The following is a 25,000-nucleotide window of genomic DNA, read 5'->3' as shown; positions in this document are numbered from 1 at the left end:
TTAAGGCTCTCTGCAGCGTGCCTTCGGACCCTAGCTGCAACTCCTTCCATTCCTTTACTGTACCTCCATTCATATTCTCTTTCTTCCATCTTACTCTCCACCCTCTCCTAACAATGATTCACAGTGCAACTGCTTTGAGGTTTTCTTCCTGTTACACCTTTCAAACATTTCTGTTCTCAATATCCCTTTCAGCGCTGAGTGGCCTCATAGGTCTCAGTGCTTGGCCTTTGTCCTTAATTCTATATTCAATTTAATTCAGTTCAATATTTTATAATGATTATTTCATATTTATTAATACGAAATAAGTCATATGAACTTTAATCAGTCTTAAGCTTGCCTCAAATCATGACTGACAGGAGCCAAGAAAAAAAAAACCCTTCAAGATAAAAATAAACTAACTGTTTTCCCTTTTTCCTGCGCCCATTTTATTTTAGGAAAATAATAGCCAAAATAATAAGCGCATTTTAGTGGCGAACTTTTTAATGATTTTTTTTACAATAATAGTCTCAGTCGTATGCACCAAGATTATGAAATAAAATGTGAAGGGTAACATTTCATTATTTTCCACTATTCTCAAGACATTTAATGATAGGTATAGAAAAATAATACGACACAAATACTTAACAGATTATATATATAAATATATATATGTATATGTGTATATATATATTATATATATATGTATATATATACAGTATATATATGTGCATATAGGCTATATATATGTTTGTGTGTGTTTAACTATACATATATATTTATGTATACTTATACATTATATATATATATATATATATATATATATATATATATATATATATATAATATATATTATATGTGTGTGTGTGTGCGTTTGCATACCTCTGCATCTTATACACTTATTTGCAAGGAGTTCTGTGAAACCTCCGACCTTGTAATGTTTTTTTTTCCGCTTTTTCCTTTAACTCTTCATCCCTGGTTGTAAGAGATGCATTGTCTTCGAAGATATAAATACACCCATACTTTGGAGTTGGCATTCATGCTTTTATTTGTGACTGCACTACTTGCTTTATTTTAAATATTCACATTTAAAGTATCGTTTGATTGGATTGTGGTTACAGGCTAATACAGAGGTTCTCAATCTCTTTTTAGTGATGGTTCCTTAACTAATGTAGGCTAATCATTACCATGGCACCCCTTTCTACACCATCCCACCATATCGCATGAAGTAACTTCTTAGTTAATTATTAAAATTATCATCCGTACTCAAACCAAAATCAGCACACCGTACATGCAGAAATATACTGTACAAACAAAGATTATATCAGAAGAATTAGATAAACATAATTAGGGTGGAACACACTGATAATAATAGTATGAAGACTTCTGCACTTTTTTTTTTTTAAATGTTCATTGAGATGATCTAGCCAAGACAAAATTCATGACAATCTTGCGGCCCCCCTGGGCACTGTCTGTCCACGACACCCAGTTTGAGAATCACTGGGTTAATATAAGGGAATCAAGTGTGTGTGTATGTGTATTTTTTTTCTGCCCACAGGGGCTGACGCCAGAAGGGTAGAATCTTACAATTCTCAAAAATCTATAGGAATGAAATTGCCAGCCCGGCGCCCTTTTTTCTTTAACCTAACTCACTTTGGCACCCATCCACAGCTGGGATGACTGGTGGGCTGCTGGCAAGTCGTGAACCACCGACCTTGCAAATGTGTTTGTGAGACTAATGTGTTTGTGCAGGGGTGGGGGCAGGGGAAGTGACGTAGCTAAATGGCAATTTAGCTACGTCACTTCCCATGTATGCCCCCTCATAAACACACATTTATCATGGCAGGAATATGACGTATATATATACTACGGTCTACCTACCTGCTGTATCCAGGCTAGGAACCAATATGATTGTATGAATTTCCATAGCAGTTTTAGTTTGTATATACAGTATATATAAATTTAAAAATATATTGAGGCTAGATGGCTGCAATTTGATATGTTTGATGATTGGAGGGTGGATGATCAACATACCAATCTGCAGCCCTCTAGCCTCAGTAGTACTTTTAAGATCTGAGGGCAGACAGATAATTTAAAAAAGTGTGGACGGACAGACAAAGCTGAATAAAACGAGAGGCACAATAGTTTTCTTTACAGAAAACTAAAAATGGGTCTTTCCACAGATGACCTCAATGAAAATGAGACGTATTCTCGAATTTCAGTGCCTGGATTGAAAAATCACTCTTGCAGTGATCTTTTTATTTTTTAATAATTCTTTCTATTGAAGCACCAAGAAAAGGGTATCTTTTTAAAAAAATCGGTTTTTTTTATTCTACAAGAAATTTGGCTTACTAATTGAGCAATGCATGTAGGAAGTTGTGGGTATAGTATGTACATAATTCTTCTTCGTGTGAAGCTGCATCAGGAATGTTGGTTTTTCGTTGATGAATCACGATGCATATTCATGGCTTCTATGACCGTTGTAAACCTGGTTTTAATCTTGGGTAAACGTCATTTTCCCAGACTCGTACAGAATTTGCAGCCTATCAGAGAGACAGATCTATTTACGGTTGCCTTGATTATACGCTGTAGCGGCTGTAGAGGAAACTCGATTGCGCCGAAGGAATTTCGGCGCATTGTTTAACTATTTGGTTACTAAATTAGATTCAATACTCACAATAGTGAAATTTTGATTTCCGTAAACCTAGTTTTTAAAACATTTAACTGCAAGCAAATATATTTCACGCCACCCGAGGCAGTTTATTCGATTCCTCTTTCTTGGTCGAGACCGAAACTCAGATTTCCCGTCCACTGTCAACACTGCACAAATGAGGAACCAAAAATGTAGCGGGAAAAAAATAGGGCAAATATTTTAGCACTTTTTTTCCCTCTCGGCAAAAGATTTGTTTTCGTTGCAACATTGCTCCGGTGGATGGGGAGGGGAATAATAGGAGGAGGAAGGGGAGGTAAGAGGAGGAGGAGGAGGAGGAGAGGTGGGTGGAGAGAGGCGCCTTACCTCATTTGAAAACGCGTCATATACATTATTCAGAAGTGGTCTTCCCAAATTTATATACTTGGGAGTGTATACCACCTAATCATGTTAGCGCGGGCGTTTGTTAACAGTGATGGGCGTTCACTTAGCCCTCCGTAGCACATATCGTCTCGCTCTATACAAAAATGGCCATGATGCTTTTGTCGGCTGGAGGGCCGTGATGATAAAAACACCAAAATTATAATACATCGGTTCGGCGTTGCCACGGAGCACGTGAGTGCGCACTGAAAAGATTTCGACAAACAGACCGTGTTGTCGCCCCCCCCCCCCACCACCCCTCCACCCCTACCCCACCTTCTATGTCACTGTGTTTATATATTTTTTCTTCATTCGTTTCTCCATTCTTTCTTAGACCTTATTGAAGACTTTCTTGTGGTGGTAAAGCGACAGTCTTCGCTTCTTTAGAGAAGTTATTTTCCTTTTACGTCGTGGCTTGCTTATTTCTTCCCGTGTGAGAGAGACGTCGTGTGACGTATTTCCTAAATCCTGTGTTAAGTTTCCGTCGTCAGTAACTGTTAGCATCTCTCTCTCTCTCTCTCTCTCTCTCTCTCTCTCTCTCTCTCTCTCTTATTTTCCTTAGGAATTTTAGGACGCGCTAGAAGAGGTGCCTCCCCAGGAGCCGTCAGTCGCTAGGAGAGGCTTCCTCCTCCTCCTCCTCCTCCCCCCTCCTCCTCCTCCTCCTCCCAAAGGGGGACACAAAGTTTGTAGGGGGTTGGAACAATTACCCCAGCGGGCCACATTACCCATGAAGGGCCCGTCGCACCCACCAGATACAAACAGGCAGGTCGCCGAGCGTCTGCCACCTCCCATCAGCCGAGCCACTCTCCCTCCTGCAGAAGAGATTACGCCCACCCCGCTAAGCCAAAGACAACCAAAGGCCCTTCCGGCACAGGGCGCCTTATCCCGTGCCTCGCCTGGATCGAGGAGACCTCGGGATTAGGGAATTTCGCCCCAAGGCCCGGAGGGCGTTGAGGCGGAAATCGCGGGCGGCGGCCGCGATAGAAAACGGGAGTTTGTGCCGGGAAAGTGAGAGTCGGGGAATTAAAATGAACAAATGCTATTAGCGCGCGAGTAGTGATGAATATTCGGGGTACATGGGTCGGGTTTCAGGCGGTCTTCCCTCATTACGCTCCTTCCCCTCATCCGGGTCTTGGGGGAGACATGCCGTCGCTTCCCCTCAGTTCCGAGACTCATTAACCTGCTCACGCCCAGAAATCCAACACCTGCTACGCCGCCACCCACTAAACTTGCATTATCAACAACTTCTTAATGAAAGTTGATGGAGCGGAATTGCACCGGTGCTGCGAAAAGCCTCCGTGCCAAATATTCGCCGCCTCTCTCTCTCTCTCTCTCTCTCTCTCTCTCTCTTCTTGTTTGAAAGATTGTTTGTCACTACTTTTAAAATGCGGTTGTGATGCACAATAGAGATTTGAATAGATGAGATTCGGAATCTTCATTCTCTTGTCAAAACAGAAAGTTTTATAGAGCTTCACAGTGAGGCTAGACTTGAACTATATATATATATATATATATATATATATATATATATATATATATATATATGCATACGCACGTGTTCTTGTGTTCTTATTTATATATATTATATATATATATATATATATATATATATATATATATATATATATATATATATATATATATATATATATATATATATAATATACATACGTATATAACAACTGTACATGTATTTGTATGCATTTATATATATATATATATATATATATATATATATATATATATATATATATATATAAACTTCACTTTTCATATTAATAAAGAATCTATTCCAGAGTTTATGACAAATTGGTTCCTATACACCTAAAAAAAATTTTGGTCTCCTTAGATGCTAGACCACATAACCAATGATTCTCAGCCTTAGGCTCAGCCAAAACCTTTGTGCCTTTTTGTTCGAGTCCTACCTTCAGTTCCTGCAGAAGCTTTTGCTAGCAGAGTAATTCCTTTCAGAATTTGCAACTCTTGTCTTCTTCTGTAGCTCCTGGATCATTTTGACTTGCCTGTCTTGATCTCTTCACTGACAAGGAAAAACTGGCTATTTGGGTTCCATAAGAAAGAGTGTGCTGTAGAGGTAATATTTAAGCTTGTTTATAAATCATATGTGTATATATACATCCACACACACACATACATATATATATATATGTGTGTGTGTATATATATATATGTGTGTGTGTGTGTAATATGTATATATATCTGTATATATATATATATATATATATATTATATATATGTATATATATCTGTATATATATATCTATATATATGTGTGTGTGTGTGTTTGTGTGTACACATGTGCAAATATATAACCTCTCTCAATCTGTGCAGTACAGTTTTTTTTTTATTTGTATTACTTCGAAAAATTTGTTGAACATCTGCAAATAAGTATCATTTGCATGGTGAATTTCGTCGCAGACTCTAGAATAATAGAGAGATATAATTTACATTATTATTAATGTAGCTATTACATTATTTTTATTATTTTCAATGTTGTCGTTCTAGTTCTCGTCGTCGTTATTGTTCCACCAGTGGTGTGATATTTTGTACCTCTCGTGTACTATATTTCTGATACTCTCACTAAGACCATTTTAAATTCATCCCTGTTTTAAGAGGCCATTTTCAGTTTTCTGTAAAAGAAAACTATTTTGCCAGCTTTGTCTGTCTGTCCGGACTTTATTCTGTCCACACTCTTTTCTGTCCGCACTTTTTCTGTCTGCCCTCAGATCTTAAAAACTACTGATGCTAGAGGGCTGCAAATTGGTATGTTGATCATCCACCCTCCAGTCATCAGACATACCAAATTGCAGCCATCTAGCATCAGTAGTTTTTTATTTTACTTAAGGTTAAAGTTACCCATAATCGTGCTTCTGGCAGCGATATAGGATATGCCACCACCCGGCCGTGGTTAAAGGTTCATGGGCCGCCGCTCATAGGGCATTATACCGAGACCACTGAAAGACAGATCTGTTTTCGGTGGCCTTGATTATACGCTGTACAGAAAACTCGATTGCGCTGAAGAAACTTCGGCGCATCATTTACTTGTTCTTCCTTTTACAGGATACCATACTTTCATTTTTGTTTCAATTATACAGGCTATTTATTTATTCCATGCATTCGAATACTTCTCATAATCTAACAATTATTTTTTGTTTTCGCAGAGAACTTTCTATGAGTTATCGATTATTTTAAGCCGTACGTTTTGAATCTAAGAGTTTAAATGTTTAGAGATTAGACCTAAGCTCTTTCCTGCGCCTCTTTGGGAATGCTTCCTCCTTTTAATGTAAATAATTGATATATGTAATTATAGACTGGTAATCATTTAGGATTTCTTAAATTGAAAAATTACCGTGTTTGGCCCATTGACTGGTTTGAAAATTACTTAATGGCTATGAACGTTGGCTTAGCTCTCTCCATACCTTATGTTATTGCTTCACAGATATGGAGAGAAAAAGATATATTATTTATATGTACTCTTTGGAGAAAGAAATATTTACTCCTATCAAGATGAAGCACACAGCATGTAATATCTTAATTTCTGGAATCAAAGTTTCATGCAGGTATTCCATAACTGTTATGGCAGTGATTGCTGTTGGTGTAGCATAGACAAGTATAAAGAGAAGGGGTTAGATACTTCTTGCGATGTCAAGAATTAGGGGACGGGGTGCATTTTCCCGAGACGTAACCGAGTACTGGGACCTTTCCTTGAAAAAAAAGCGGGACGCCATATCTTAAAACCTAACCACAGAATTGTCTTGAAAATAATCTCATGTTTTCCACTTACATATTACAATAGAGGTACCAATCTAACCTAACCTTACCCAACCTAACCTAACCTAACCAACCGGGGCTGGTGCAATACTAGTATACATCTCAGGAACTTGCGAACGAGCGTGGGAGGGGGGTGAAATTGTAGTAGAACAGAGATAATGTGGTTTGAAGCTAGTAGAGCAGCAGCACGAGAGGAAGACGTGTTTCAAGTGCTTAGTCTATGCTCGTAAATGAGTGGGGATCAAAGAAGAGAAAGGGTGGCTGTACTGGCAACTTGAATGCAAAAGTAGATGACTTGGAAAAAAAAATCGTAGTTTGCAGGTTTATAATTTAATCAGTCCTTGATTCACTGATAGAGAATGAAGAATGTCTTACGACTTTTCTGGAACTGGGCTGGAGTAAGTGAAATTCATGATTTCGAAGTTAAGATTTTCTCAAACAAAATATTATTGGAAACTGGAAGATAGTAAGGAAGTTTTTACAATATTTTGTTAGTGCAAAGTAGGGAAGAGGCTATGGTTGTAATGGTAAAATGGTTATGTGAAATCCTTAACCCCCAAGCTCAGCACTTCTTGTTTTTTTTAAATATCTGATTAATGGAAACCATGTAGCATATTGCATGTACTGAGGGGTTTGTAAGCGGTGATTGCTTAATTGCCACCCAATCTCCATTGCTCCAGAGCTCATTTTTGTTACTGTAATCTTAACCATCAAGTCATTGCACGCGTAGCGGGCCAGTGCCATAATTGCACCTCACGCGGTGCACTGTAGGCATTACTTAAGGTTGTTTGCAGCATCCCTTCGGCTCCTAGCTGCATCCCCTCTCATTTCTTTTACTGTACCTCCGTTCATATTCTCTTTCTTCCATCTTACTTTTCACCCTCTCCTGACAATTGATTCACAGTGCAACTGCGAGATTTTCCTCCTGTTACACCTTTAAAGCCTTCTTTATTCTCAATTTTCCTCTCAGAGCTGAATGACCTCATAGGTCACAGCGCTTGGCCTTTGGCCTAAGTCTTATATTCTTATCTTAACTTATCTTATCTTATCAAGTCATTGCGGTATTATCTTTCATCTTTGCATTTTGAGAGCCAGTATGCCTCCTGGAAACCAACCCATTTGTCTTCCTTAATCTAAGTAGTTAAGTCTCAGACGACAGGCAACAAAAGCGTGGTTTATTTTTTTCTCATTTACTTATAAATTCATTTGTTATAAATTAGCTTTGCATATCTTCTGTGGTGTTCCTCAAGGCAGAGTTCTGTTACATGCATACATGGTGTGCTCGGTAATGCCATGTGCTTGTTTGCTTGTAAATCAGGGTGTCTTGGATGAGGCTACAAATCCGATAGGAAGTCACTCTATCATTTGATTGTCAGTTACGTTGTCTGTCATATATATATATATATATATATATATATATATATATATATATATATATATATATATATATATATATGTATGTATGTATGTATGTATGTATATATATAATTATAAATATGTAATATATATATGTGTATGTATAATTTTATATATGTATATATATATTATATATATGTATATTTATACATATATATAGCTATTTTATATGTAATAGATTAAAAATCCTTCAGTGCACTGATTCATGTTACTGTGCTGATTTCTGAAAGACTTAGAAAAACTGTAATTCTAATTTAAGTTTCCAATTACCTGTGGCTTAATCAATAAGACATATTATTTTCAGACTTATATTTGTTTATTTATTTTTTCATTTTCTTTTCTCTATTTCCAGTTGCTGACATTCCGTTATATGGCAGACAACAAGGTAAGTTAATATACTTTTTGGATTATTCCACAAGAATGCTGGTACCTAATGAATAATAGTAATGACGATAATAATTAAGTAAGGCGAATTAAGTACAAATTCAATTACTGAGTAAGTAGCCCCTCCACAAATCTCTCCTCTCTCTCTCTCTCTCTCTCTCTCTCTCTCTGATGCAACTACACAGCATTCTCTCTCTCTTTCTCTCTCTCTCTCTCTCTCTCTCTCTCTCACTGATTCAACCACACAGCATTCTCTCTCTCTCTCTCTCTCTCTCTCTCTCTCTCTCTCTCTCTCTCTCTCTCACTGATTCAACTACACAGCTTTCTCTCTCTCTCTCTCTCTCTCTCTCTCTCTCTCTCTCTCTCTCTCTCTCTCTCTCTCTCTCACTGATTCAACCACACAGCATTCTCTCTCTCTCTCTCTCTCTCTCTCTCTCTCTCTCTCTCTCTCTCTCTCTCTCTCTCTCACTGATTCAACTACACAGCATATAAGTGAAATGGCTGTTCTATCAACTTAAAAAAAAAAAAAAAACTCGGTTAGATCACGACCCATAACACTAAACATTCAGTGGGCCATATGCACCCGCATAGGTATGCATATGCTCGATATTGTAAATGCAATTTCATCTCCATACGGACACACCTACGATGTGTTTGTTGTGTATGTGTGTGTTGATCATATGTTGACCGATACAGAACGCTTGGTATCTAATGCGAGGTGCCATGTACTTGTTGTTATTATTATTATTATTATTATTATTATTATTATTATTATTATTATTATTATTATTATTATTATTATTATTATTATTTTATTTTTTTCTTACTTTTGTCATTATTAATCTCTTTATTATTAATTTTATTATTATTTTTATTTCTTTTATTATTATTATTTTATTATTATTATTATTATTATTATTATTATTATTATTATTATTATTATTATTATTATTACTTATCTTTTTCTTTTCTAAAATTGATCTCTATTATTATTATTATTATTATTATTATTATTATTATTATTATTATTATTATTATTATTATTATTATTATTAATTTATCTTTTTTTCTTTTCTAATAACCGATCACTCTTTTTTCTGTATTCCCCATTATCTTCTGGAACTTCTTTCAAAGGAACGCCACATTCTTTGGAAGCTTGAATTTCAAGTCAATGGACCCTGTCGGCTTGTCCCACATGAATAGGGGTTTATCTAATAATAATAATTATTATTATTATTATTATTATTATTATTATTATTATTATTATTATTATTATTAGCAGTAGTTGTGGTAGTAGTTAATAGTAGTATCTTGTGTTTACTATCGTTGGTGTTGATGCAAATGTTTTATTTTTATGTTATCATAATTATTATTACCAATGTTAACCTTAACATCCAACATTGACTGATGAGCGGTAAACCTAATTTGATAAGGATCTGAAGAAACAAGTAAAAAATGGCCCGAATTTTCTTCGGCGCAATCGAGGTTTCTGTACAGCGCATAGTCAAGGCCACTGAAAACAGATCTATCTTTAGGTGGTCTCGGTATAATGCCGTATGAGCCGCGGCCCACGAAACTCTCAGCCGGCCGTGGGGGCCTGTGTTCTTGTGTTGCCAGAAGCACGATTATGGCTAACTTTAACCTTAAATAAAATAAAAACTGAGGAAGCTAGAGGGCTGCAATTTTGTATGTTTGATGATTGGAGGGTGGATGATCAACACACCAGCTTGCAGCCCTCTAACCTCTGTAGGTTTTAAGATCTGAAGGTGGAGAGAAAAAGTGCGGACGGACAGGCAAAGCCGGCACAAAAGTTTCATTTTACAGAGAACTAAAAACTCAGTAACCCAAAATTGAATCTTATCTAAGGGAAAATCTAGAAATATCTTGGTCTCGATCTTAATGTGTGTTGTTGGTCTTTATGAAGATCATGACTAAACGAGATAGAATATAGAGGATTATTGGAACCGTCTGTGTCTGAAGAAGGGTAAAAGAGTCTTTGAAAATCAAGAAAGTCTGTATAGAAGGGAAATAGATTCAGGTAGATTCGATAACTCTGTCTGACGTTGCCCGAGAGCCAAAGCGAAGAGAAAGAGAAGGTCTGCTCACTTCCCCCCAAAATCCCCCACGTAGGCGGAGCTTTGTCTACCTCCTTATTGCGTCAGCAGGTGAATTGCTGTAACGAGCAGATACCTCTAAGATACGTCATCGTTTACGTAGTTACCCCAGAGTGGGAGGTGCTCCCCCCCTCATTGGTAGACCTTGTCTCTCTTGGCCTTGGCCTGAGCGTTGATTGGGTGGGAGGGGCTGGTGTACCGTATTATAATATCTGCCACATAAACATTACAGTACAGCACATTAAATGTGTACATATTTATCGTAATATAAGGAGAAATTCGTGACAATGCAGGTACGTGAAGGAATTTTTAAGAGAGCATAGTCCAATAGAAAATGTTTGCGGATTTGAAAAATTTTGCTTTACAGTTAAGTTTAATCAGAAGCTGAAAAATGTTTTAGATAAAGTTTGAAGAATCTTTTGAGTTTAAAAGGTTAATTAGATAAAGCTGAATGGTCTAATTGTGCAAGTGTTTAGCTCTTAAGCCCAAATGTTTTAATACAGCCCATACAACCCTATCCAAGGACTCTGTATTTATGTAGATGTTCGTTCGAATAAAGGCAGGCTTCAGTATTTTATTTGCCCTGCAGGGAAGTTGTACGTTTTCCTACCCTTGCACATCGTCGAGTTCATCTTCATAATTCAGCATCTTTTTATCACCGTTTAATTAGCATTCAATCTTAAATACAATTGATGTATTGTTGCTTTTTCGGCGAAAATCTTTAATGTAAAACACTGACGTAAAACTACGTTTTAAAAAGTAAATGTTGAAAATGGTCGTCATGGCTTTGGTTCGAATGAGGGGTGAAGGGCGGGCAGGTGACGAGACTGATATTTTAATGGAATATTTGAGTAATCTTGTTTCAGAAGAGAGAGGGGTCAGAGAGGAGGAGGAGGAGGAGGAGGGGCAGGAGGAAGAAGATGAAGAGGAGGAGGATGGGTAGGAGGAGGAAGAGGAAGAGGAGGAGGAGTGGGAGGAAGAGGAGAAAGAGGAAGAGAAGGGGAGGAGGAGGAGGAGGATGAGGGCAGAGGAGGAGGAGGAGGAGAAGGAGGAGGGGAAGAGGAGGAGAGGAGGGAGGAGGAGGAGGAGGAGGGGGGAGGAAGAGGAGGAGGAGGGGGAGGAAGATGAAGAGAAGGGGGAAGAGGAGGAGGGGAAGAGGAGGAGGAAGAGGAGAGGGGAGGAAAAGGAGGAGGAGGGGAAGAGTAGGAGGAGGGGAAGAGGAGGAGGAGGGGGAGGAAGAGGAAGAGGCAGTGGAAGAGGGGGAGGAGGGGAAGAGGAAGAGGAAGAGGAGGAGGAGGAGGAGGAGGAGGAGGACTGACGTTGGTTAACTAATGAGATTTGGCGAGAGGTAATCTTCTATAACAGTGAATTTTCAAGTTTCTTCGTCTCTTCATTTATTATATTTCTTGTTTCTCGTATTTTGGGTAATGTGTGTCCGAAGTCGAGATGGTGAGTGACTGTTGCCCCTATTTTTTGTGACGTAATTATTATAATTTAAAACTGTTCTATTTTTCTTTTCTTTGGCTTCTTTTTCTTTTATTCGTTAATTTAACTTGTTTACTTTTGTTCTCATGATCATGTATTATTATGAAGAAATGTTCATCAGTTGATTATATATAAGTATATATATATATATATATATATATATATATATATATATATATATATATATATATATATATATATATATATATATATATATATATATATAATATATATATATATATTATATATCTTATATATATAAATCAGCAATTACTTCTTCATAAATCAGCAGTGAAGAATCAAGTTAGCCGTTTTAGTCAAGGCTGTTAGAAAACTTTTCAAATGAACGTGTCATATACCTTCGGACTGTAATTATGATGTAATTCTGGTACTTAAATATTTCCATCAAGTATCATTTGTGTTTTTACAGTTAAAGCTTTAATGATTTCCTGAACTTCGATTGTTAATCCTTGTAGTTCCTGTTGCTGTAATTTGACTTTATCTTCATTTTTCTTGTGGTTCCGAAAGCTTTAATATTCAACCACTTAATACTTTTCATTATTATTATTATTATTATTATTATTATTATTATTATTATTATTATTATTATTATTATTATTAGACCCACTTTTATACAAGTGGTGTTGAAGGTGACAGCTGCATCAGCGGCATTCAGTTTGTATAGGGTTGTCTCTATTTTTCTAATAATTGATGTTTCTAGGTTACTGCATTCTGCCAGTAACACGCCGATATTGGTCATACTTGGGGAGGAAAGCAGGTTGCAAAATTGGGTAGTCTATTTCCGATGAACGCAGTGCTTTAGTAACAGCATACTGAAATCGGGAGTTCATTCTCCGTAGAGTTGTCCTTCAGGAGTAAATCTTCTTTTGAGTTGTCCTTCAGGAGAAAATCTTCTTTTGAGTTGTCCTTCAGGAGAAAGTCTTCTTTTGAGTTGTCCTTCAGGAGAAAGTTTTCTTCGGTGTTAATCGAGGCCACGTTTTTAAGGCCTAAGCGAAGTAGGGCGTCTTGGTTGGGGGTTTAGGTTCGTAGATTAGATTATTATTATTATTATTATTATTAACAAGTGAAAAAATTAGTTCAGAAGAAAAACCATGAGTACGCCTTGCAGGAACTTTGTATAAATGATGTTTTGAGAGAGAGAGAGAGAGAGAGAGAGAGAGAGAGAATGGCAACCATTGTTTTGCTAGTGTATCTATTCTTCGGTCCCTGTTAGCTCCTCCTATTTCCTCCTCCTCCTCCTCCCACTTCCCCTTTCCCTTTCCCTTCCTCCTCCCCCTCTCCTCGCCAAGTTCCCCCTTCCTCCTCCCATCGCTTTTCCCCTCGTTTGATGAATTACGCTTTTAGAAGAACCAACCTGCTGACTTTTTGTACTTTGAATATACGTCAGCCACAAATCAAAGCTGTCTCTAGACCGCTTCTCCGTTGCTTCTCCCACCCTGCAGCTATATCGGCAACCTCCCCCCCAACCCCCACCCTTTTCTCCCTCTCCCACTCTTCTTATTCCTCCTCCTCTTCCCCCTCCTCCTCCTCTCCTACGCCTCCTTATTGGGTTGTTTTTCCCACAGTCCTCCTCCTCCTTCTCCTCTTCTTCATACGCCTCCTTATTAGGTTGTTCTTCCCCTCAGCCTTCTCCTCTTCTTCCTACGCCTCCCTATTAGGTTGTTCTTCCCCTCCTCCTTCTCCTTTTCTTCATACGCCTCCTTATTAGGTTGTTTTTCCCCTCATCCTTCTCCTCTTCTTCCTACGCCTCCTTAATGGGTTGTTCTTCCTCTCCTCCTCCTCTTCTTCTTCCTACGCCTCCTTATTGGGTTGTTCTTCCCCTCCTCCTCCTTCTCCTCCTCCTCTTCTTCTTCCTACGCCTCCTTATTGGGTTGTTCTTCCCCTCCTCTTCCTCCTACTCCTGCTCCTACGCCTCCTCCTCTTCTTCTTCCTACGCCTCCTTATTAGGTTATTCTTCCCCTCCTCTTCCTCCTCCCCTCCTCCTCCTACTCCTACTCCTTCTTCTCTTCTTCTTCTTCCTACGCCCCCTTATTAGGTTATTCTTCCCCTCCTCCTCCTGTTCCTCCTCCTCCTACTCCTACTCGTCCTCTTCCTTCTATTTCTCATCCTTCTCCTCCTTATCTTCTTCTTACACCTCCTTATTGGGTTATTCTACTCCCCCTCTCCCCCACTCTACAACCCTCTTCCCTCCTCCTACCTAATCGGAATGTTATCGTGTGGTACACAATTTCTTGTTGTTTCTCTCTCTCTCTCTCTCTCACAGGACTACTATGCATAAAATTCAAACTGACACACTTAGAAGGACATTACCAAAGAAATCGGAGAGCTGAATGGCAAGATTTATAAACAAAAAAATTAGATATTGTGTAATTATTAAGTATAGAGAGAAGATGATGATTACAATATTGAGAAGAGAAATGGACGCAAAATTTGAACGACGTATACTTAAATTTAGAAGACGTTTAATTATTATTATTATTATTATTATTATTATTATTATTATTATTATTATTATTATTATTATTATTATTATTATTATTGAGAATATAAACCCCTGTTCATATGGAACAAGACCACCAAGGGGCCACTGACTTAAAATTCAGGCTTCCAAAGAATGCTATGGTGTTCATTTGGAAGAAGTAACGGAAGGTAATAGGGGATTCAAAAATGGTATGAGTAAGTATGATTAGAGTATTATATACGTAAAAAACTGTTGAAACAACAAGCTAGGAATAAAAAAAAAAGGTAAAAAAGAGATAGGAGCCGATATATTTCTTTGCGACTCGTATAGATGCAAGATGAAGAATTGGTAGGGTGAAGGAAAAGGCAAAAGTAAAATCTGAGAGACTGAAGTAATTTTAGATCAAATATGTAGGCAAGAATCTAATGGGGAAAAATTTTGGGAGATAATGACCAAAACAGAATGTATGTTTTGATTACTTAATGTGGATTATAGAAGAAATACAGATTTAAATGATGTGAGGCTAAAAGGGTCAATGTGTATCTCATAATTGTTGTTGAAGTGACTGTTGACGATACTGGCAAAATAATGAAACAGGTAAAAAAATGCGCAGAAGTTTCTTCGGAGCAATCGAGTTTTCTGTAAAGCGCATAATCAAGGCCACCAGAATAGATCTATCTTTAGGTGGTCACGGTCTAATGCTGTATGAGCCGCGGCCCCTGAAACTGTGTTGTTGCGTTGCCAGAAGCACGATTATGGCTTACTTTAACCTTAAATAATATAAAAACTACTGAGGCTAGAGGGCTGCAGTTTGGTATGTTTGATGATTAGAGGGTGGATGATCACCATAACAATTTGCAGCCCTCTAGCCTCGGCAGTTTTTAAGATCTGAGGGCGGACAAAAAAGTGCAGACCAAAAAAAAAATTCCGGACGGACAGACAACGCCTGCTCAATAGTTCTCTTTTCAGAAAACCAAAAGAAATTATTAGGAATGGAAAGATGAAGTGGGCTTGTTAATTACAGCTGAGTATAGTTTTGGTAGATCTAAAATCATGAAAGCCCAGGCAACACTCGGCTGATGGCGTGCCTGAAACATCGAAAGACAAGGTCAGTAATATCTATGAGGCGCAGTAGTGGAGCATGATTGATGAGTGGTGTAGCATGTGTGAGAGAGCTGACGTGCTGATAATGAAAATTTATGTATGTGCTGAAGTGCCTGTCATATGTATGCATGAAGACTTAAAAGCAGAGGCTTGGAGGAGAATGTAGTAATACTGAAGTTGATTTTTAGTTCTTGAACAACTTGATAATCCCAAAAATGAATTTAATTTAGGGTTAATACCTCTCACACAGCGCTCTTCAATTTGCTGCTTCGTAGCAGAAGCTTGACACTGGTTATTAACTGTAATGGAATGACGATGCCCAAGGATTATTAGGCCTACTTTGCATTTTAGGACTTGAAAATATTTTGAGACGCACTATGAATCAACACTGCCAGAGAGAGAGAGAGAGAGAGAGAGAGCAGGGCTAATAACTTTCGCTTTTCCTTTCCAAATTGAAATCTGAAACACCTCGTTTTAGTTTTCTGCAAAAGAAAACTATTGTGCCAAATTTGTCTGTCCGTTCGCACTTTATTCTGTCCGCACTTTTTCTGTCCACCGTCAGATCTTAAAAACTACTGAGGCAAGAGGGATGCAAATTGGTACGTTGATCATCCACCCTCTAATCATCAAACATACCAAATTACAACCGTCTAGCCACAGTAGTTTTTATTTTATTTAAGGTTAAAGTTAGCCATGATCGTGCTGATGGCAACGCAACAACACAGGCCACCAAGGCCAGCTGAGAGTTTCATGGGCCGCGGCTCATACAGCATTGTACAGAGACCACCGAAAGATAGATCTGTTTTCGCTGGCCTTGATTATACGCTGTACAGAAAACTCGATTGCGCATATTTTACTTATATCTTTGTGTCCCTTCTGTCACATTTTCCTCCTTACAAAGGGATCCCCGAATCATCAATAGGTGTGACTGAGACTAAGTAGCGTGACACGAACCACTTTAGACTCATGATCTCTCCCTGTACGGAAGGAAATATAAAGCTTGCAAGAAATATATGAAGACATCAATCACTGTAAACAAGGGAGTTATGGCCGTGAATGACTTCTCAGCTCTTGGGGAATACTAATAAATATGTCTGAAACAGTAAACTTCAGAGTTTGTCACGGGGAGAAAGATGTCGCACTTTTTAGGTAATATATTTGGCCCCTCTCTTGTCATCGCCGTCTTCATCATCATCATCTTTCCTCCATGGGGTAAATGAAGTGTGGAGTTCGTTGATCCTGTTATGGTCTCTCTCTCTCTCTCTCTCTCTCTCTCTCTCTCTCTCTCTCTCTCTCTCTCTCTCTCTCTCTCTCTCTCGTGATTCTTAAAACCTTTTATGCCAGTTTTTCTTACGATTTATATATAACTTGGGTCTATTAGCATCTGCCCCGTAAGGGGGTAGTTCCGTCAGTGCTCCTCACGCAGTGCACTGTAGGCTTTACTTAAGGTTCTTTGCAGCGTCCCTTCCGCCCCTAGCTGCAACCCCTTTCATTCCTGTTACTGTACCTCCGTTCGCATTCTCTTTCTCCCATCTTACTTTCCACCCTCACCTAATAACTGATTCTTAGTGCAACTGCGGGGTTTCCCTCCCGTTACACCTTTCAGATCTTTTTACTGTCAATTTCCCTTTCAGCGCTGAATGACCTCACAGGTCCCAGTGCTTGGCCTTTGGCCGAAATTGTATTTGTTCTGTTATTAGCGTCTGATCTTTACGGGGCAACTCGTCATTACGATCACCGTATCCAGACTTTTATGCCCGTAACTGTGATGCACTAAACAACCACTCGTAGGCCTATTATGAATATCCCACGTATCCATACACACGTACCCTATAGCATGGTTGAGGTCGCATTTCGGAAGGCCTTTGTTCAGTCTCTTCCGTTTTCATTTCAGCCTCTGGGATCCTCAACTGAGCCCGCTTTGTTATCTAATCCAAGTTTTTATCGTCCGCGAATGGCAGGACCCGAAAGTCTACCCCCATTTTTTATTGGTCGTTCTATTCTCTCACACCATCACACGTCTCTCTCTCTCTCTCTCTCTCTCTCTCTCTCTCTCTCTCTCTCTCTCTGTATCTGATCGTATCTTTCTCCCCCTCTGTTTCCGTTCCTCTCAACTTCACGATACGTTTTGTCAACTTAGGTCTAGGTTTTCGTATTTGGTTTAACAACCGAGTTCCGTGGGGATTTGATATCGTTGTGTTTTGTCCACCTGCAAATATCATCTTTCTATCTTTTATTTTGTCCTTGTTATGCATTTTTTTATGTTTATAGATTTTGCTGTTGACTGTAATGATAGTTACTCTTTTGAAAGCTCGGATGTCAAAGCTTGTAAAACTCCAGGTGTCATTTTCTCACTGCCTTGTCGTTGTTCAGATTTTTTTTCTGTTTCTTTCATTTGTTGCTTACATTTGCTTTCAGTGGCTTTTATTTCCTTTTCAGAACTTAATTACACAAAACTGAACGCGTATTCTCTATTTCCTTTATTTACGTGTATGATATATACTGTTTAGATAAGAATACTAACTTAACACACCCATACATATAACACCCCCTTACATTTTTTATGGTTATTTTCATAATTTCTATAAATCCTTGAACACAAACTTAAAAAGTTTATACTGAATAGATTCTTCGTATGTGAAGGAAATAAATAATTGAAAAAAATAAAGGAGTGGGAAATGTGTATACAGTATACATACATACATGCATACGTTACATAAAAGAGAGAGAGAGAGAGAGAGAGAGAGAGAGAGAGAGAGAGAGAGAGAGAGGAATAACTAAAATTATCAAGACACTACTAATGAGATAAACTACCGTAACTATTATGTAGGAACGTAAGTCTTTATAAAACCTAGATTTGGATGTAAGAGATTACGCAGCACTGGAAGCCGCGATACTTTCCAATAACCCTGTGTTTTATTTTCCATCTCTTCCGTTTGTCTTATGCAGTATTGAAGCTTAAAATGAGAGAATGTAACAGTAATATAGAGATGTTAGTGAAATGGAAGAAACGGGAATATCTGAGATGGAGAACATCCTGGAGGAGGATAAAATGAACGACCAAGCAATTGCAATGGGTGGATGAGCAGTTTGTGTGCTTTTGAGTCTAGGGTGAGGCAACTAGGGACACCTCTTGCTGAAATGGGTATGTAAGTAGTGGTAGTGGAGGTGGTAATGGTTGTTTTCTGTAGTGGAGGAACTGCCGAGCAGAAGATTGTGTTAGTGGCAGCAGCAGGAGCAGCAGCAGCAGCGGCAGCAGGAGCAGGAGGACCATCAACCAACCGTACTAGTTTTCGAAGGGGAGGTTAGGTGTAGGGATATCGTAAGGGGGAGGGTGGAAGAAGGGGGGCCAGGGCCCCTCTCCCTACTCCCTAGGGCCATTTCCCTCCTGACGGATGCTTGCCTCCCTCACTCCGACACATTTAATGGCCAGACGTTGCCTGTAAATCAAATGCGAGCGTCACTTTTATGGAGACTTATAGCCGGGAGACGGTTGACGCCATCCACGAGCTAGGCCGACATCCAGCGGCACCCTTGATGGATGGCGGACGGATGATGGGCGGGTGACGGAGCGCTACGGTTTTCTAACTCCATCACCCTACCTCCCCTTCCCCCTTCTTCCCTCCTCCCTGCCTCCTCCCTCTGAGGGCCCTTTTTACGAAGGATCTCTACTGCTGCCTCAGGAAATGTGGCATAATGAATATAAAGGGGCTTGATGGAATGTATCAATATTAAGATACGCATCTAAAGTTCTCCCGAAATATCATATATTAACCGACAGTGATCCGCGCGTCAGGGCTTTTGAGTAATGGTCCATTGGTGAATATTGGAACGTTGAGCGGTGAAGACACACGCACACACACACACACAGACAGTGAGTAAGGAAGAGACGGGGATTCTGTGCCGTGATGTGTCACTGGGTTGTTATTTAAAGAAATCAAGTAAAAAATGCGCCGAAGTTTCTTCGGCGCATTAGAGCGTATAATCAAGGCCACCAGAAAATAGATCTATCTTTATAATATAATGCTATATGATCCGCGGCCCATGAAACTCAGCCGGCCGTGGTGGCCTGTGTTGTTGCGTTGCAAGAAGCACGAGCATGGCTAACTTTAACCGTAAATAAAATAAAAACTACTGAGGCTAGAGGGCTGCAATTTGGTCTGTTTGATGATTGGAGGGTGGATGATCAACATACCAATTTGCGGCCCTCAGGTCTCAGTGGTTTTCAAGATCTGAGGGCGGACAGAAAAAGTGCGGACGGACGGACAAAGCTGTCACAATAGTTTTCTTTTGCAGAAAACTAAAAAAGTAAAGATTATTTTGATTTATTCTGAATTATGTCACTGTATTGTTAGTTTTGTAATAATATCTTTACTAGTATACTTTATTATATTTAAATAGTTTTGTGGCTCCATCATACTTATGAATATTACTTCTTATTTAAGCTCTGTGGTTCCTGAATGTTAATGAACGTAGGATGCAAATTAGGTAAACAATGACTTGTGAGGTAAACAAACTAGTTATAAATAATATATATATATATATATATATATATATATATATATATATATATATATATATATATATATATGTGTGTGTATGTATGTATGTACACACACACACACACACACACACACATATATATATATATATATATATATATATATATATATATATATTTATATTTTATATATATAATGAATATATATATATATATATATATATATATATATATATATATTATATATATATATATTTCATTTTTGGCGAATGAAATTATAGCATAGCACATTTTTATTTATGTCGGCTAACTTCAGCTTATCCTTTTGACCTTTCATTTTCATTTTCATTTGTGCTCTTATAAAACATACACGTACTGCAATGAACTGCAAGTATTCAGCATTTATGACATCAAAACGAACATATATCCCAGTATGAACTCAACGAAACTTCCCAAAATATAGGTAGTTGAGTTTTAATAAGTCATATACAGAGAGAGAGAGAGAGAGAGAGAGAGAGAGAGAGAGAGAGAGAGAGAGAGAGAGAGAGAGAGAAATTAACTTAAAAGGAAACTGCGTGTTTGAAAGCACATGTCTGTCTATGCTTATTATTAGCGCTTGTGTGTGTATATTAACGTATGTACGCCCAAATATACGTATATTCGTATACTTTGAAACAATTATATGTATATGTATACACTTTGTATATATACATATACATTTGATACGCATCAAATAGGCTGAACAAAACTCGTAGTTGTTTTGTTTACCTTTTTTCTCTCCCATTCTCCCTCTTAGCTTCCATTTTCTATATCTAGATCTCATCTTCGCCGTACTGAAGCAGTAACTCGCGTAAAGTGACGCCTCCCCGAGAGAATCAATTCAGTCGGTGAAACATTTTGCGTGTGTGTGTGATATGCGGCTACCGTGTTAAAGAGTGCGCTCTCTTTATAACACAAATGTACCGGACCCGAAGCAAACATCTTCAAACGAGAGCTGCAAGACGTTTACCGGGCATTACAAAGCTTACTTTCGTTGTTAAATTGTGTGGTAATCATAAAATTTTATTCCCGTACTTCCAAGACCGTTAGCGCCGGTCGTATTTTACGTTCTGTTTTGGGCGTCTTCTTCTTCTTCTTTTTTTCATCAGATATTTGCGTGACGTTGCTTCTTTTCTCTTTTGTCTGTTGTTTGTTTTTCATTGAGTGCTTCTGGTAAGTTCGTTCCCGACTTGTTTCTTGGAGAGTTATTCAATTTCAGCCATGTCATATTTTGTTTTTGTTTTGACTTTTTTCTTTAAATTTAAGATCGTTTTTAAGTAATGTTTTTAATCACTTTGGTTTAATATTCATGCTACTAGAAAAGTTTTATCGTCTATGTTAGGCAATGATTTTGTATAAGTAAATGCATAGGGCATAGGCAATTTCTACGTGCGTGAATATGTGTATCACACACACACACACACACACACACACACACACACACACACACACACACACACACACACACACACATATATATATATATATATATATATATATATATATATATATATATATATACCATAGAGGTAGCAACTTCATTCCAAATGACTAGGGGGAGAACCGTAAAGGCTAGCGCCCTTAGGAACCACCCCTTCAAGGAGAAGGGGTGTATGGTTGAATACCTATAGATTTCTTGTCTATGTATATTTATATGTCCAGTCCAATTTATTCTTACGGCCCCCCAGGGGATGATGCAGAGGGGTCTCGTACTTTTGTCGATTGAGAGTCAATACCACGCAGAAATTCCAGCATTTGCTGTACCGTTAGTCGTTCGTTCACCGAAGTTCAGCAATGTTAGTCTTAATGTTAGGTCTGGCCAGCGCTTGGACGGGTAGCCACCAAGAAATGCCAGATACTTTCGACATACCAGTACCTTTAACATCCATGGGACAGGACATCTGGTTAAATATCTCATTCTAAAAAGATATTTGCAATGCAATTTTTGATTCAGCCTAATAATGATCAGCTATACCTCCAGCCACTCTTCTGACCCTTACGACAGTCAACTTGCTCTTACATCCCAGCCTAGAGGAATATTAAAAAGTATGTAATATATGTATGTATATATGTATATATATATATATATATATATATATATATATATATATATATATATTGGTTTCGTTTTTGCTTATGGGGAAAGGCGTGACATACAACCCTTGCCATAGTCCACAGTACTAAGTCCATTGTACTTCTGCAGTACTGATTATTATATATCTACATTTCTTAATAGTTGTATATAATAGCTAGACACCTTAGGGTATAAAAGCACATAACCGCATGAATTACAAAACAATTTGAGCAAAATGTGTTTCAATCCAGCTGATGAATACAGTCTCTCTCTCTCTCTCTCTCTCTCTCTCTCTCTCTCTCTCTCTCTCTCTCTCTCTCTCTCTCTCTCCTCCACCGCTAAGAAGTTTCGTCCATTTGATCGTTTGCTGGAATTTGCTGAGAATGATCCCGTTAGTTTGGGGTTAAGGAAAAAAATAAATAAATAAACAACACCGTAACATTACTTACTGGAAATGTTACCCGCTAACATTTCCAGGATGAGAATCATCACTTCTCTTTCCCTCTCCCTCCCTATCCCCCCTCTTCTCCTACTCCTCCTCCTCCTCATCCTCCTTCTCCTTCTCCTCTTCTTCCCATTAGCTGCTGACCCACTGCTTTCCTCCTTCCCTCCCCCCTTCCTCTCTCCCTCCCACATCCCTCCCCCGCCCTCCTCCACTACCTGGGCTGTTCTCGTAGCATTTATAACTTAGGGTAATATTAAGACAAATAATTACTACGTAAAATCCCCCGGTAAAAGCTTGAGAATTATGAACACATTTAAAGTTCTCTGCCGGCTAATAGGGCATCACCGTGTTGTATGACGCCCTGAGCATACTTGATGGCAGCATTACTGTGCTAGATGGCTCACACTCTTGTTATATGGCTCATTCACATGGCACGCGGCTCACTAAGGTGTTACGCCTAATATTTAAGAGTCGCCTAATTTAGTTCTTACTTAGAACTTGCAAGAGTTCTGTGAGGGATGCCTTGCTGCCTCTCCGTTCTCTTTCTCCTTCCCGCACTCTCTCTCTTTCTTGCCGCTTCTTCTTCGTCTTCTTCTTCTTCTACTTTTTCTTCTCTTTCTTCTCCTCTTTTTCAGCTTATCTTTCCCTTTTTTCCTCTGCTTTTACTGCTTCCTGCTATTGTTGCGAAGGTGTTTGTTCCGCTCGCCGCTAGATGGCGGGGCTGGTTTCTATTACCCTTCTGTTTCCACGCGTTTGCATGAGGGAATGAGTATAATGCTTTTCTTTTTTTTCTGTTTAGTGCTTTCTTGAACGCTACGTCTCTATTGAAAATGAAGAAAGGGGGGTTTCTTTTGAATGTAGTTTTGTAGCGTTGCTCGTTGGCATAATACTCAATTAGCTACGTTAGGGTTTTAGAGGTTACTTACATAAAATTGTTGAATGTTTGTGTTCCATGTTATATGCTTGTCCTTTCCTTTTTAGAAAACTTTTTAGCTATTCTCGTTTTCATTCCGTTTATTATGCGAAGACCAGACGTAATATTGTTCACGTATGGCGCTGAATGATGCTGGATAAAGAGCAGAATTTTACTGAGGTAAAGTCTTGTGTTCTCTTCAAGGTGCTGAAAAATCAGAACACCACCTTGCGGTCTTGAATGATCCAAAAGACACCCATTGAACAACATTGCTGGTTTTCTGTATGATTCATATATATATATATATATATATATATATATATATATATATATATATATATATATATATATATATATATATATATATATAATTGTTATATTTTCGTAACTCAGGTGCCATTAGGGATATCGTTTTTTGATAAGTGTATCCAAAATACGGCGCAAGTTTCCTTCGCCATGTCTGCTTATGCACGCTATGTTGGGTTAACATTGTTAGTAACCTTCTCGTCTTGATTACGTGAATTCTTACAACATGTCTGCTATTCTTATGGACACTTGCGCGTTTTAGAACATGTTGGATGCATAATATATACTTATACGAGTCCAGTTAGATTCTTTTGAGAAGGAATTCAGGAAAAAAAGTCACATTAATCTTTTCTAGATAGTGACCCGTATAAACATAAACAAAAGACTGTAAATATCAAAAAGATAATGACCCCAAAGAAATACTGTGAATTTTTCCCCTGTGACTTTATAACCCCCCACCATAAATTAATGTGACCTTTTTTTTTTTCCTGTGACTATTACTGGCCACCTTGAGAAGACATCAGTTTTGAGGTAATTGTTACTGAAGCGTCTAATTCAAAATAGTTACTTGAAGAAGAGAAATGTGATTACGGTTGATTCTATTGAGTCCTTATAAGTATTACACGTTAACAATAGGTCAATAACTATTAGTTATAGACAAGAGAATTCAAATTTCAAATCGTTACGCAAGTTGACGGTTTTGCAAGATCTTGAAACTGTTTTCTTTCGTCGGAAGAAATAGTCTCAGTTTTTATCAACTTTTTCTAAGATATTTAAAGGTGTTTTTGGTTTTTTTAGTTTTCTGAAAAGAAAACGATTGTGCAGGCTTTGTCTGTCCGTGCGCACGTTTTTCTGTCCGCACTTTTTCTGTCCGCCCTCAGATCTTAAAAACTACTGAGGCT

General features: G+C 38.3%; 1 protein-coding gene across 1 annotated transcript in view; it reads left to right on the top strand.

The window, feature by feature from the left end:
- LOC136829500 (SAP30-binding protein) overlaps nucleotides 1–25,000 on the top strand; it is a 458,698-nt gene that overhangs the window by 383,205 nt on the left and 50,493 nt on the right. The window contains exon 2 of the mRNA XM_067088281.1: nucleotides 8,604–8,636. The gene's annotated coding sequence lies outside the window, so the exon portion shown is untranslated. The remainder of the gene's footprint in view (nucleotides 1–8,603; nucleotides 8,637–25,000) is intronic.

This window comes from Macrobrachium rosenbergii, chromosome 44 (genome assembly GCF_040412425.1).
Source record: "Macrobrachium rosenbergii isolate ZJJX-2024 chromosome 44, ASM4041242v1, whole genome shotgun sequence".
NCBI lineage: Eukaryota > Metazoa > Arthropoda > Malacostraca > Decapoda > Palaemonidae > Macrobrachium > Macrobrachium rosenbergii.
This window is presented reverse-complemented; position numbering and strand designations above follow the sequence as displayed.